Source organism: Hyperoodon ampullatus (assembly GCF_949752795.1).
Source record: "Hyperoodon ampullatus genome assembly, chromosome: 1".
NCBI classification, from domain to species: domain Eukaryota; kingdom Metazoa; phylum Chordata; class Mammalia; order Artiodactyla; family Ziphiidae; genus Hyperoodon; species Hyperoodon ampullatus.
This window is the reverse complement of record NC_136914.1, coordinates 222,139,249-222,153,605: the sequence shown is the minus strand read 5'-3', so window position 1 is coordinate 222,153,605 and position 14,357 is coordinate 222,139,249. Positions and strand designations below refer to the sequence as shown.

At 55.8% G+C, this 14,357-nt stretch overlaps 1 protein-coding gene and 1 pseudogene across 3 annotated transcripts in view; one reads left to right on the top strand and one right to left on the bottom strand.

The window, feature by feature from the left end:
• The window catches only part of LHPP (phospholysine phosphohistidine inorganic pyrophosphate phosphatase), a gene marked incomplete at both ends in the record, with an annotated part of 137,845 nt that overhangs the window by 121,418 nt on the left and 2,070 nt on the right, over positions 1–14,357 (bottom strand). The gene's annotated exons all lie outside the window — the stretch shown is intronic.
• Positions 13,031–14,045, top strand: LOC307070170 (large ribosomal subunit protein uL2-like; annotated as a pseudogene). The gene is made up of 2 exons: positions 13,031–13,821; positions 13,974–14,045. The product of its transcript is annotated as a large ribosomal subunit protein uL2-like (transcript).

Here is a 14,357-nt window from a genome sequence, read left to right as displayed (position 1 = left end):
CTATTGAGCACCTACTAAATGCCTGGCTGGGGTGGGTGCACAGAAAGGCCACGGTGTCCACAGGCAGGGTCTCTGACCCCCAGAGCCCTCAGTCAGCAGGTGGGGCAGAAGACCACACAAAGGAAGGGGAATCGGGGATTGAGAACAGAGAGGTGCCGGGAAGGACCAAACAGGTGAAGAGACAGGGTGGCCAGGGAGGGTGGGAAGGTCGGGGAGGCCTCCCTGGGGAGGAGAGAGCTCCGGAGCTGAGACCCGAAGGGAAGCAAAGAGGCAAAGGCAGAGCGGCCGGCAGAAGGAAGCGGGGACCTGGTAAGCGTCAGCGCTGCAGGTGTGGCCGGGCAGGAGAGGAGGCCGGCGCGGAGGCCGAGCAAGGGGGCCAGCGGGCCGGGGGGAGTGAGAAGAGGTGGGCTGGCCACACCTCTGGCCCGGCCCAGAGCACACAGCCCTCCCTGGATGAACCCCGGGCCACCGCGAGGGAGCCTTCATATTTGGCGTCTGCAGAGAGCGTGGTGGGGGGCCGTGGAAGACACCAGGCTGCAAGTCAAGAGGCCCGAGAAACCCTAGGGAAAAGATGGAGGGTCTGTATGTCCCCTTCTCCAACCATCCTGTGGGACGCTGCCCCTACCCTGTCTCTATCCAGGTTTTTCTTTCTAACGGTAATCAGTATCTCCAATCGTCTCATTTCTGTATCTGTTCACCGTCTCTCTCCTGGACCCATGTGCTCCATGCGGTCAGGAATGGGGCCTGCTGGGTGCTCCTCAGCACCCCCAGCACTTCACACAGGGCTTGGCACATGGCAGGCCCCCGATAAGCGCTTGCTGAATGACTGAGTGATGGGAAGTCCAGATGACAGCTGGTGAGAGGGACCCTTCCTTAGGACCGCGCCTACTGCTTCCCCCAAGGGTGCCCTGATGGAAACAGACAGGATTCAGTGGTGAAGACACGCATTCCCACGTTACAGTGAGCTTTCAGACCCTCTGAGCACTGGAACGGACAGGTGCGATTTGGAAAAAAAATTGGCAGATCTACTGACAACAGGGCGAACGTAGACAGAGAGGCTGACAATGTCGTAATCAATTCTTTCTTAGTATTTGTCTTTCCTAATCAGGGGGTTATGAATTATCAATTACGTTTAGTGGTTAATTGCCCTTCATAAAGACAGCTTTTGTATTTTTAAATTAGGCAGTTAATACATTGTAACTAATAGCATCACCTTGTACATTACGGACAGATCTTCATTGACTGGTGCCCGGGATGTGCGATCGCACTCAAGTTAATGGAGCAGTTGAGAGAAGACGGCAGGGGGTGCCGGGGGACTAATTATTGCTAATGGATTATGATGTGACCTTCTCAGAACAGTGAGCAATCGGTGTGACAGTGAGATGACAGTGCCTCACATCTGCTATTCCAAACAAAACTTCGATGCCCATAAAAAAATGAGTAAATAACAGAACTCACTTCAGGACACTTCAGCCACTGTTCTCCTTTGAAATACAACATAAGTTCATCCAAAACACATGCTTTAAAATCAAAGTACTCGTTTTAGGATTGAATCAGTCCCTGGAAAGTGGTGGGACATGCTGGGGGAAGGCCCCTCCCTGTGGTTCTCTCCATTTGTGCCCCTGACTGCACCCCCTTTTGACTTTCTGGCACGAGTCCCAGGTCCTCTCTTCATTTTTCTTAATTACTAAAAATAACAGAAGTGTTCATTATTATTATTAAAATCGTAAAGTATAAATACAACAGTACACTGGACCTTGCCTTGGGGCTCAGTATCCATGATCTGATTTCATCCTCACCCCCTAAGGGCAGAGCCCCCTACATGCACCCCCCAGGGCCCGGTGCCTGGAGCACAGGGGGCCCTAAGCACATGTTGAGAAAGCAAGCTGAGGAGGCAAGAGCCACGGTCCCCGTTCCAGAGACGACAGAACAGAGGCTCCGGGGGGCAGAGACCTGAGAAGGTTGCTCGGCTTGTAAGCAGCAGGGCCCACGGGCCCGCGGCTGGCTACAAGGTGGCGGCCCAGGCTCTGGCCCAGGGCGGGAAGATGCTGGTGCTTCCCCAGTAAGGGAGGCACCCGCCGGGGCAGGCCCAGCTCGTCTCTGCTGGGCAGGAAACTGACACCTTCCCAGGGTGGGGAAGGGTGTGCATGGGGCACACCTGTGTGTGCACAGGGGACAGAGTGTGAGAAGGTGGGTCAGCACTGAAGGAGAGGCCCTGAATGGCCAGGGCTGTGGGCTGACTTGCGTCCCTCCCACAAAATCGTAGGTCGACTCCCTCAGGAGGTAACGAAGGTTGTTAAGTGAGGGCAGAAGGGTGGGGCCCTGACGTGACAGGATTAGTGTCCTTATAGCAAGAGACACCAGAGATCCCCCTGCGAGCACAGAGAAGAGGCCGTGTCAGGACACAGCAGAAGGCGGCCACCGAGCAAGCCAGGAAGAGGACTCTCACCAGAGACCCACCCTGCCGGCCCCTCGGTCTCGGATGCCTAAGCTTCAGAACTGTGGGAAGCTAAACCTCTGTGCTTAGGCCCCCAGGCTGCGGTATTCTGTTATGGCAGACTAAGACAGCCAAGGAACCAAAGCCTCGGCATCTCTTGGAAGGGTCTGCTGCCAGAGGTCAGATTCAGCCTCGGGAGGCCTGGAACACACGAATCCAATGTCAGGAAAGCCGGAGCCAGGCGTGGCTTCAGGGCCACAGCACAGTCTGCAAAGGGCCTCCCAAGGGGAGTGAATCCAAAGGATTTCAACATCGGACTGGGCCCAGATCCAGGACAGGCCATGTCACCCCATCTCCTGACACCCAAGAACCCTGGGCACAGGGGGCCTACCGCAGGGTCCTGGCAGCCCAGAGCCGGGTTCCGGCCAGACGGCCCCTCTGAGACCACGGCCTCAGTCCACTGCACCGTCCCCAGACCCCCCGAGAGGGTGGGTACTTGCCCCTACTTCCCGTGGCCGCAACGGCTCTTTGAACTGACCTTTACCTCATCCCGGAGGCCAGGACAAGCTCTGAGTGACAACGTCGCCTGATGCAATTACCGAGCATCACATGAACTGGTCCCTTGCAAATCACCTCGGACCTCACACATCTGCTGGCTGTCGGCATCTGCCGGGGGCGCTCACCCGAAAATAATGGAAACCTTCTCATTACCTCTCGTAGTAGGTAGAGGGCTAGAACGATTATTGGACATCCTGACTGACCTTGGCATTGCTCCACAGCCTGATGCCCTCTGGGCTCGCCGAAGAGGGGCTGGGCAGGGGGCGAGGAGGCTGCACTGAATAAGGCCCCTCCTAGCTTGGTCCCCACCCCACCCCACCCCAGCCATCTGTCACCTTCATCTGACCCTGAAGACCCTCTCATCACCCTGAGTCTTTGCCTTCACCCTCCCCTATGGCCAAATCCTACCCATCCGTCAAAGCCTGGTTCGTATGTCTCCTCCTCCAGGAAGCCCCCCAGACCCCGGCCCCTGCCCAGGCAGAGCCCATCCTCTTCCCACTTGGCTTTCACAGCCCTTGAAGCACAGCAGTGCTTTTCTATGAGAAGCACTTAACTGAGCCAAATTCCGGATTTGATGGGCCCACCTGGTAATGGAACCAAGTCATTCTGCTTCCCAGAGAGCTTCAGGAAGAAACCCCACGCTCACAGCCGACCCCGCCTGTGGACGGCACTGCTCCAGTGCCCATCTCTGATCCTTCCTGGTGCAAGGGTGTTAAAGATTCCAGAAGAGAAAGCACAGTGGAGCCGGAGGATGGGCCCAGGCACAAGGGTGAGGATCGAGTCACGCCTTCCGCAGGCTGAGGAACAAATGCCTAAGAAAGATGCTCTAACAGTGAGCGGAGGCCAGGTGGCCGAGAAGCGACCAGGAAGTGCTTCAGAGCCTGATGACTGTGGGCTGGTCCCGGTTCTGCCACTTAATGGCTGTGGGACCTCCACAAGCTGTTTCTTCTCTCTGTGGCTCAGTTTCCTCATCTGGAAAATGGGGACGATAACAGCCTCACCTTGTGAGGCTCCAGTGAGACCTGCAGTGTGCTTGCTCGGGCCTGGCCCACAGTAAGTGCTCACTGAACGTGAGCCGAGAACACCGGCCAGTGGCCGGCGGGCAGGCTCGCCCAACCTACTTTCCTCCCCGCTCTACCTGCCCCAACTGCCCAGAGCAGGCAGGGCACTCACCCACCTCGCCCCAGCCACCCTGTGACAAAGCAGCGGGGCCCATGGCGGCTGCCACAACCTCCCCTCCCCTGCGCTCACCACCTGCGCCCACGTGGGGCTCCGAGGGGCACGGGCTGGGTCCTACAGAGGGGGCATGTGTGGAGGGTCTGGGAGGCCAGGCTGATGGCGACTCCAAATCCCACCCCCCACCCCCGGGGGAGGGAATCCAACAGGACGGCGACGGGGAGGAACCCTCAGGCTGGGTGGGCTCCTGGGTGGGAAGGTGAGGCTGCAGGCTGGCAGGTGAAACGTGAAGTGACAAATGAGGTTAGCACCCAGAGGGGACGGGTGACTTCTCCCCCACTGCAGAGGAAGCAGGGTTTATTGTTTCTGATTTTGCTCATCCCTGGGCTGGTCTTCAAAAGAGCTGTGTGAGGTCCACAGGCCCACCCTGAGCTGAAATTCTGGTCTCCCACCAGAGCCACCTCTAGGTCAAGTAGCCTGGAATCCTCTCCTGAGACAGAAGAAGCTCATACCAGGAGGGAAGGGAGGTGTAGGGGAGGAGAGGGGCGTCTCCCCTCATTGCTGCCTCCCTACCCACGCCCGCTCTGCCCCTGGGGCTACAACCCAAGACGCTGCCTGATGCGGAAGAGGCCCCTGTTACTACTGAAATGGCCACAGCTGCAGATATGCTTCAGTTTCTCAGAGGAGGAAAGAACACCCACAACACCTCGGGGGGTCATTATGAACCGAAACTCGGGCGGCAACACCCAGCCGAGACCCTCAGAGAACATCAGCCTCAGCCTCCCCATCCCTCAGCATCAGGGTCTCGTTACCTAGCAGGGCTCCACGGCAGCGCCGGCCACCGTCTGATTTTGAGATCTGTGGCTGCTTTCCTTTTAGAAAGCCACAGAGATTGAAAACACACATTTGGAAAATTGAAACTCGCAAAGTGCCTATTTGTTCTAAGAACCCAATTTTTTAAAAATAGAAGGTCACACAGGAGCCCATGAACAGAGCAGGGGCAGTTCTGCGGTAGAAAAATACAGTCAAAAAGGAAGGGATGGAGGGAGGGAGGGAAGGAGGAAAGAAAGAAAGAAAAATATAGTCACACACACACCAAGGGGCACCCACGTGGATCCTGAGAGGGACCAGGTCCAGCTCCCCGTGTGCCCTGATGTAGGGCCTCAGCTTAGGGGCAGGGAGATGCCTTCTGGCTGGAGCAGCAACAGAAGGGCTTTTGGCCCATGGCTCCCCAGTTGCGGTCCGGCACCTGCACCTTGCACGTGCCCTTGGCCAGGCATCCATGGGCCAGACTCCTGGGAGTCTTGAGTCCCAACCATGAAATGGGGTAACAGGAGCGCCTAGCCTTCTGGCTCTCCAGGGTGGGGCACAGAGGACGCGCCCTGAGCCCTGCCCTGTGCTGGCATCACCACGGGGCCGCGCATGCTGAGAGACGCCAGTAAGGCCTTGGCCAGTAGCTCTGGCTGGGTCTGCTGCATCCCCTCCATCTTTCCACCGACCCACCAGAGGAGACATTTTGGCCAGGCTGACAGCCAGCCGCTAGGTCCCTGGAGGTCCCTCCCCACTCTCCATTGGACACTCTGCTGGGCAGACTGTGGCGTCAGGGTCCAGGCAAGAAACAGAGTCCAAAGTCTGGACGGAGAGAAGAGAACAAGAGCAGTGGTGACGCATGGAGGTGGCCCTGGCTGAGCCTCTCAGTCTGGGCTAGCCAGCCAGCGAACTCAGGGGGACAGCAACGAGGTCAGACAGACATCAGGCAGGCCTGAAGCCAGGGCCCTTATGAAACACGTGGCACACCTTCCACACCCGTGGCTGCCTCACCCGCCATCCAGTATGTTCTCTCTGACCTGCCTGGGCCTCTGAGCTCGGATCAAAGGGACACGCTGAGCTCACAACATCACTTTACTAGTTACTAATAAATTCAATTTAGAATGAAGTGCATGGGAATGTAGAAACCAGAGGAGACCTTGGAGATTATCCAACCTAGTGGCTCTTTTCGCAGAGGGGGAGTCTGAGGCCCAGAGGGATTCGAGGAACCTGAGGGCACATTTCTGGGAGCCATGGGTTCTCTGGTCCACTCCCCAGCCTTGGAAGGTTAGCCACCAGCTAGTCCTCCCCGGACGTGGTCACAGGCTGGTCAAGTGCTGGGCGCTGCAGGGGACAGAGCCAGGCATTCTGGGTAAGGTGGGAGCCCGGCTCGGGAAGCAGACACACCCTCAGCACCTCTGCCAGCTCGTCCCTGTGTGACCAAGGCTTGTCACCTAACCCTCTCCAACCTCAGTTTCCACATCTGTAAAATGGGGCACTAGCAGTAGCTACTTGACAGGACTGTCTTGAAGCACCCGGCATGCTGCAAATACTCAGTGAATGACAGTGAAGATGATGGTGGTGACCATGACAACCACATCTCTGGCAGGCCCGGGGCTGGGTGCTGGGGACATCTGGGCCCTCGAGGCAGGTAGTCGGACAAGAAGACAGATGCCCAGGGAACTGGGAGATCCGGAGGAGCCAGCTGGTGAAGGAGGCCTGCTGGACGGAGCCCAGAGAGCTTCGCCCGGGGCCACCATTAAGAAAGAGGGCAAAGTTCAACCCAGCAAAGGGAACCTGGGGTAAACCTGCGCTGGCTCATCCTGGCAGACATCCCGGAGCACCCAGGGCAGAGGGAGCCCCAACAGTAGTTCCAACAGCTCCCCACGAGAGGAAACTGAGGCACAAAAAGGCTAAGGAACGTGCCCAAGACCACATGACAACCACAGGGCAGAGCTGGGACTCGAAACCCAGGTCCTCGCCCACAAGAGCTGACACCTACCATCCTTTAGGGGCAGCACCTGCCCTGGTAAGGGTCTGGCCCCCACTCTCCTTCCTCCTGAGGTGGCTTTGAGCAAGTCCTATTCCTCCTCTATAAACAGGGCTGCATCCTGCCAGCCCCAGGGTGGTGGGAAATCACCCTGCACACCGCCACAGGCAGGGCCCGGGCAGGGCTTTGCCAATACGGCTTCTCTGTATATCCTTGGGGGGCTGGGGGATCAGGACTCCAGCTGTGGGCTCCATGAGTGACGCGTGCCATGCTCACCTGCTAATCAGCCAGGGCCTTCCGACCAGAGGCAGCATCTTTGGGATAAACCGTTCACTCTGCTCCAGAGCCCCCAGCCTGGCTGCCCTTGATTTCCATAGGGTGACCCCTGCCCACCGAGGCTGAGATCAGAAACCCAGAAACAGCCCTTGTCATGACAGTGGAGCCGTGGGTGGCTTCACAACGATGCCCCTCGGTTTCCCTCCACGCAAGTCAGGGTCACAGTTCTGTTTTACTCTACCTGAGGGCGGTTGTGTCTCCTTTAACTCTAAGAACAAAAATGGTATTTCACACACATTACTCTGTAACTTTTTCACTGACTATATGCAACATTCACCTCATATAAACTAATGTCAACACCCAACAGAGCTACCTCACTCTTTTTAACTGCTAAGGAATATTCTGCAGTCTGGATAAACCATAATTTATTCCCTTGTTCCCTCCTGATAGACACGCAGGTTGTTTCTAGCCACAAATATAAAATTATACACATATGTACTGTTGAGCTGTCCACTGCCCCAGACTTTAGTACTGTTATTTTTTTTTAACATCTTTTTTGGAGTACAATTGCTTTACAATGGTGTGTTAGTTTCTGCTTTATAACAAAGTGAATCAGCTATACATATACATATGTTCCCATATCCCTTCCCTCTTGCGTCTCCCTCCCTCCCACCCTCCCTATCCCACCCCTCTAGGTGGTCACAAAGCACCGAGCTGATCTCCCTGTGCTATACGGGGAGGGGGAAGGGTAAGCTGGGACAAAGTGAGAGAGTGGCATAGACATATATACACTGCCAAATGTAAAACAGCTAGTGGAAAGCAGCCGCAGTGGTTAAGACTCCGCCTTCCACTGCATGGGGCGCGGGTTTGATCCCTGGTGGAGATCCCGCCTGCCCTGGGGTGTGGCCAAAAAAAAGACACTTTCATCATTTTCACTGACTGACCTCATAATCGGTATTGCATATTTGAACAGAGAAAATACACACCATTCAAACATTGCTCTTTTATCTGTTTTTAAAATTGGGGGGATTCTACCTCAGATTTCATTTAGGAGATAAATGCTCTGAGGCGACATAAGTTTGAGACCACTGGCTCGGGATCTGCGGGCAACTCCAGCCTCCAGTGACCTGTGAACCAACAGAACATGTTTCTTGAGCAGCAGTGCTGCCCAAGGAGTGGGGGGTCGTGGGGGGTGTGATGGGGGGACCATGGAACTGGACGAGAGCCAGCAAGGGGAGGGGAGGCTTCTTAGAATCTCCTGCGTTTTGGGGGAAACACAGGGGAAAAGGCGTGGAAGGAGCTACAGGGTCCCCCTGGGGGAAATGACTAGGGTGGGGCTGGGGATGAGGATTTGGACTTTTTACTTAGTACGTTCCTGCGCTAGTGGGATGGTTTACAAGAAGGAAGCCACCTCTGCCTTGGGAAGCCTAAACCATGGATGTTATGAAACCAGTACTCAGCCTGGGAAGAGAGCATCGTTCTCTCACCTGGCCCCCAACTCTGAAGTCAGCCTAGTTCACCCGCAGAAAGGAAACGGCAGCACAAGTGACAGGGCATTCTCAGCAAACACACCTTGTCCAAGGTCCAGGGTGAGTCAGGAAAGCTGTTGTTGGCCTAAATGAACTCAAACAAACGGCCCGCCCCCTCTGATAGCCTTAAGAGCCTCCTCTGGCAGGTGCTGGGCCACATGGGGGATGGGACGAGGCAACGCAGGGAGAGGCTCCCAGCTCTCTCACAGTCACTCCTGGGCGGCCTGTGTCCCTGGGGCCCGATGGAGCCAGGGTGGCCGAGCATCAAGGAGGGCCTTGGTCCTAGGCCACACTTCAGACAAGTTCCCTGGCCCTGTTCCTCTGGCTCTAAGACCTGCTGGGAGGGGCCCGAGTAACAACAGGGTCCCAGGGCTCCTGGTGCCCACTGGAGGGATGGGTCGCGGGTCTGGTCGTCCTGGGTGGGAATTGCTTTATGAGGCTGCCCTGGGTCGAGGCCGAGCCTGCTTCCTTCCGCCGGCCGCAAAAAGGCTGGGCCGGGCTGGGCCCAGCAGATGTGCTTTAGTGGCCCGAGACAGGATGCAGTAAATGCCCACCCGCCTTTCACATGCAGATGCCTCTGGGGCCCCCCTTTGTGCTGACCAGCCCGGGGGCCGGCCCCTGCAGCCCCCGCTGTGCCCAGCCCTGCCTCTGAATGGCTCCCCTCGGGGAGCCCAACTGCCCAAGAATGGACTCCAATAAAGGGCCTGATGGGGGGACCCGGGCCGGTTACAGATGTCCCATGACCACGCCCACCCCCAAGTCCTAGCACAGTAAGAGGGCTCCACCTGGCCAGCACCGTGCCCAGCGGCTCCAGGAAGCCTGGACCTCCTGTTCTCCAATCTGGGACATTCCTGGCCCAGATGACAGCTGCAGAGCCCAGCTCACACATCACCGGCTCCCCATCGCCCTGGCGGCTCAGTCTCTCTCCACCTGACACTAGCCTTTCCGGGTGCTGTTGACACTGCTCTCCCCATACTGGACGGTCAGCTTCCCGAGAGCAGGGACTTCCATCTGCCCCACTCACTGCCCCTTGTCCCAATGCCTACAGCGGTGTTTTTAGTATAAAAGAAGCACTCAATAAATATTTGTTGGGTGAGTGCATGAATGAACAAGTGCATCTTTAATGAGAAGCAGTGTGGTACTGCGGGGAAAACTGGGGCTTGGCGTCAGGTGGACCGGGGCAGGGCAGGGGACAGGGGGCAGGAAGGGAGGGAACCCTGGCCCAGCCACTTTCTCCACTTTGGCCACTTCCCAAATCTCTCTGAGCCTCTGTCCCGGCTTTGAAAAGCGCTGGTTGTGAAGGTAGCTTGATCGTCAGTGACTGCTATTATGGTGGTCTGTATTGTTTTAAAAAGCAGAGCTAATACTCCCCATGTGCTCTGTGTCCCCAAACAGGTGGGAAACTTTCCAAAAACTTGAGGACACCTGTCACCACAGAAAGTCTAGGAAGAGAAGTGGTGAACCCCACCGGGGTTCCCAGAACAGAAGGTGCTGTTTGGGAACCCATGGCACTGGGGAGATGCCATGGAGGCAAACGTCCCCCAGGGCCCCGGGACCCCCATCACGCTGCCCCTCTGCAGCGCTGCTCTCCCTGGGAACTTCCTCTGAGCTCCCTTGTGACTTCAAAGCCAGCCTTGCATATCAAGGAGGCCACAGAGTGCAGGCTGTGGCTGCAAAAACTACAAAAAGTGGTGGAAGCCTGGCGTTATTCACCTTGGCCAGCAGGCCTGGCCCGGGAAAGAGCCGTGTCCCCAAGTCTGACAGCCCCAGGGAAACTCCAAAAGCAGGCAGATTTTACTGGGGGAAGTTGCCCACATACACTCACTGCCAGGAGGGTCTGGATGCTGGGCCCCGGGGGCCCCACAGGAGGGCATGGGCGGCTTCCTTGGGCCTGAGTGTAATCAGCTGGCCACTGGAGGCCGGGCCTAGGTGGAGGGACCTAGTCTTTAAAGAGCCAGCACAAGAGCTGAAGAGAGAAAAGGAACGTGGGTGAGAGCCAGAGGGTGCCGCAGCGTGAAGGGCCCAGGCTCTGCGGGTGCTGGGCTGCTAAGGGGCTTGTCAGTGAAAACCCCCCGAAAGTCTGTATAACTGGGAGCAAGGGGGTGAAGTGGGCAGAGGGAGAGAAGGGGCCACAAGGGTCACTCGGGAAGGCCCTGGTGGAGCAGGAAAAGGCACGGGGACGCGGTCCTGTGGCATGGAGTCCCGGGGAGGGTTCAGAGGGGCCAGGCCTCATCCTCCAGGACGATCAACTCCCCTGATATAATGAGAACTACGTCCCCTCACCGGAAACAGTCCCACACACTATGGGGAAGGCACTTCTCCCCTCTCTCAGCTACAAAACTGGCTGGGATGTATTTTAGGACTGTTAGTATATCCAGTTATTATACCGCTGCTAGATTTATACAGTGTAGTTGCTACCAAAGACACTCCAGCTAGATAAATCAGTTGAATTAAAGCAAATCAGGACAAACAACTCCCGGGGATCTGTTGGAAGATGCCAGCGCCAAACCCACAGAGGTTAAAGGACCAGGGATCACCCTCCTTCGAGTCACAGCCTGGAATCTGTGCAGGTGTATGTTGGACAGTGTATCAGGGGGAGCATCACCCAGGGGAGACTGCTAGAGAGAAGCCCCTGACCTCTTCCAATGCCCGCTTCTCCCTCAAAGGACTCTAAGTATGGGTCCAGCACAGCGGTTAGGAGTCACGCAGACCTGGGTTCCCATGGTCCCTGGGCCATCCCAGCTGAGACCCTAGCAAGCCCTGAGCCGCAGTGGCTTCAGCTGATTGAGGGAGATAACCTCCTCCCACCCCCACGCTGTTAGGGGGACTACATGACATAAACGGGGACGCCCAGCATAGAGGAAGCTCTATGAGAGCTGCCAGCTTTTCTGGTGCTGGGAGACGCCTGGAGCCTCACTGGCCCGGGAGGGGTGCACACCAGACCCACATTACTGACTGGAAACAAGGGCTCACAATCAGCCCTACCTATTCCAAAGCCACTGCTGAATCCACTCTGTGCTCCTCAGCAGAAGGTAGACGGGGAGGGACCGAGTCTCTGTCCATATCCTTGACCTACTTTATTTCTCAGGTTTTGAGGCAAAAATGACCCTGCTAAAATGCAAAGAACTTCGGGAATTCCCTGGTGGCACAGTGGTTAAGAATCTGCCTGCTAATGCAGGGTTAGGGTAAGGTTTAGTGTTAGGGTTAGGGTTAGGGTGAGCGAACAGGTAAGGTTTGGAGTATAGGTTAGGATATGAATACAGGGTATAGGGTATAGGTTAGGGTTCGAGCCCTGGTCCGGGAAGATCCCACATGCTGCGGAGCAACTAAGCCCGTGCGCCACAACTGCTGAGCCTGCGCTCTACAGCCCGCGAGCCACAACTACTGAGCCCACATGCCACAACTATTGAAGCCCGCGCGCCTAGAACCCGTGCTCCGCAACAAGAGAAGCCAAGGCAATGAGAAGCCCACGCACCACAAGGAAGAGTAGCCCCCGCTCGCCGCAACTAGAGAAAGCCTGCATGCAATAAAGACCCAAAGCAGCCAAAAATAAAATTAATTAATTAATTAACTTTAAAATTTTTTTTTTTTTTTTTTTTTTTTGCGGTACGCGGGCCTCTCCCTGTTGTGGCCTCTCCCGTTGCGGAGCACAGACTCCGGACGCGCAGGCTCAGCGGCCATGGCTCATGGGCCCAGCCGCTCCGCGGCACGTGGGATCCTCCCGGACCGGGGCACGAACCCGTGTCCCCTGCATCGGCAGGCGGACTCTCAACCACTGCACCACCAGAGAACCCCTAAAAAATTTTTAAGAATGAATGAAAATGTAAATTAGTTTAAATAAATAAATAAATAAATAAATAAAATGCAAAGGACTGACAAACCCATGTGTTGGTGAGGACACAGAGCCACGGGGACTCTCACATATACCACTTTGGGAAACGATTTGACAGCATCTTCTAGCAATGAACATATGCCTATCTTATGACCAGCAATTCCACTCCTAGGTCTGTACCCAGCAGAAATGCACCCATGCATTCACCAGACATGTTCTAGAATGTTCATGGCAGCACTATTCAAAATAACTGAAAACGGGAAACTACACCCCCTCAATAGAAGAACAGATGTGTACTTTACTTCAATATAAAGTTTTTTTTTAAGTGGCCCTGATTTTTAAAAAATTAAAAGCACGTACAACAGGAATTCCTATATCAACATGGGACGTGCTCTTTCGGCCGCGCTCCTCAGCAGACTGCTGCCATGGGCCGCGGGATCTGTGGGCAGAGGAAGGGCGCCGGCTCCACGTTCCGCGTGCACGTGAAGCACTGAAAGGACACCACGTCTCTGCACGTCGTGGACTTTGCTGAGCAACACGGCTACATCAAGGGTACCGTGAAGGACACCATCCACGACCCGGGCTGCAGCATGACCCTTGCCAAGGTGGTCTTCCGGGATCCATACCGTTTTAAGAAGCGGACAGAGATGTTCATCACCACCGAGGGCAACCACACTGGCCAGTTCGTGTACTGCGGCGAGCAGGCCCAACTCAGCATCGGCAATGTGCTCCCGGGGGTACCGTACCTGGGGGTACCATTGTGTGCTGTCTGGAGGAGAAGCCTGGTGACTGGGGCAAGCTGGCCAGAGCCTCTGGGAACTATGTGACTGTCATCTCCCACAACCCTGAGACAAAGAAGACCAGAGTGAAGCTGCCCTTGGGCTCCAAGAAGGTCATCTCCTCCACCAACAGAGCTGTGGTCAGTGTGGTGGCTAGAGGTGGCCGCGTTGACAAGCCCATTCTGAAGGCCAGCCGTGCCTACCACAAGTATAAGGCAAAGAGGAATTGCTGGCCATGCGTGCGGGGTGTGGCCATGAACCCTGCTGAGCATCCCTTCGGAGGTGGCAACCACCACCACGTCGGCAAACCCTCTACCATCCTCAGAGATGCCTCTGCTGGCCAGAAAGTGGGTCTCACTGCTGCCCGCTGGACTGGGTGTCTCCGGGGAACCAAGACTGTGCAGGAGAAAGAGAATGAGGGCTGGGGGCTCCATAAAGTTTGTCTTTTTCACAAAAACAAACAAACAAACAAACATGGGATGTGACGTTTAACTGTCATACTCATGGCGTGTATTGTGTGCCAAGCACTGCATCAAGGGCCATCGTGGCACCTGCCTGCACCCCTCTGCGCCCCTCTCCATCCCCTCAGGTGCTCCAGTCCAACACCGGAGCCATTCTTTATTTCATCTTCTCCCTGTTCCCCGCAATATCCAACACATAGGCAGGTCCCATTGGTTCTACTCCCAAAACATCTAATTCACCCCCTTCTCTTCATCTCCATTGCCGCCCCCTAGTCCACGTCCTATCATGTCTCCCTGGACCACACAAGGGTCTCCCAACTGGCTGTTCCCCTGTTTCCTCTGGAGCCCGGCCGTCTGCCCCACTGCCAGCTCACTCTCCACTTTGCAGCCAGAGATCTTCTTAAAATATTTTTTTTTCTGGTGCAGTATTTTTTTCCAGCACTTTTTGAGACAAAATTGACAAAATATTTGTAATTTGATATCTTGAATGGGAAATATATCCACATGGTTCA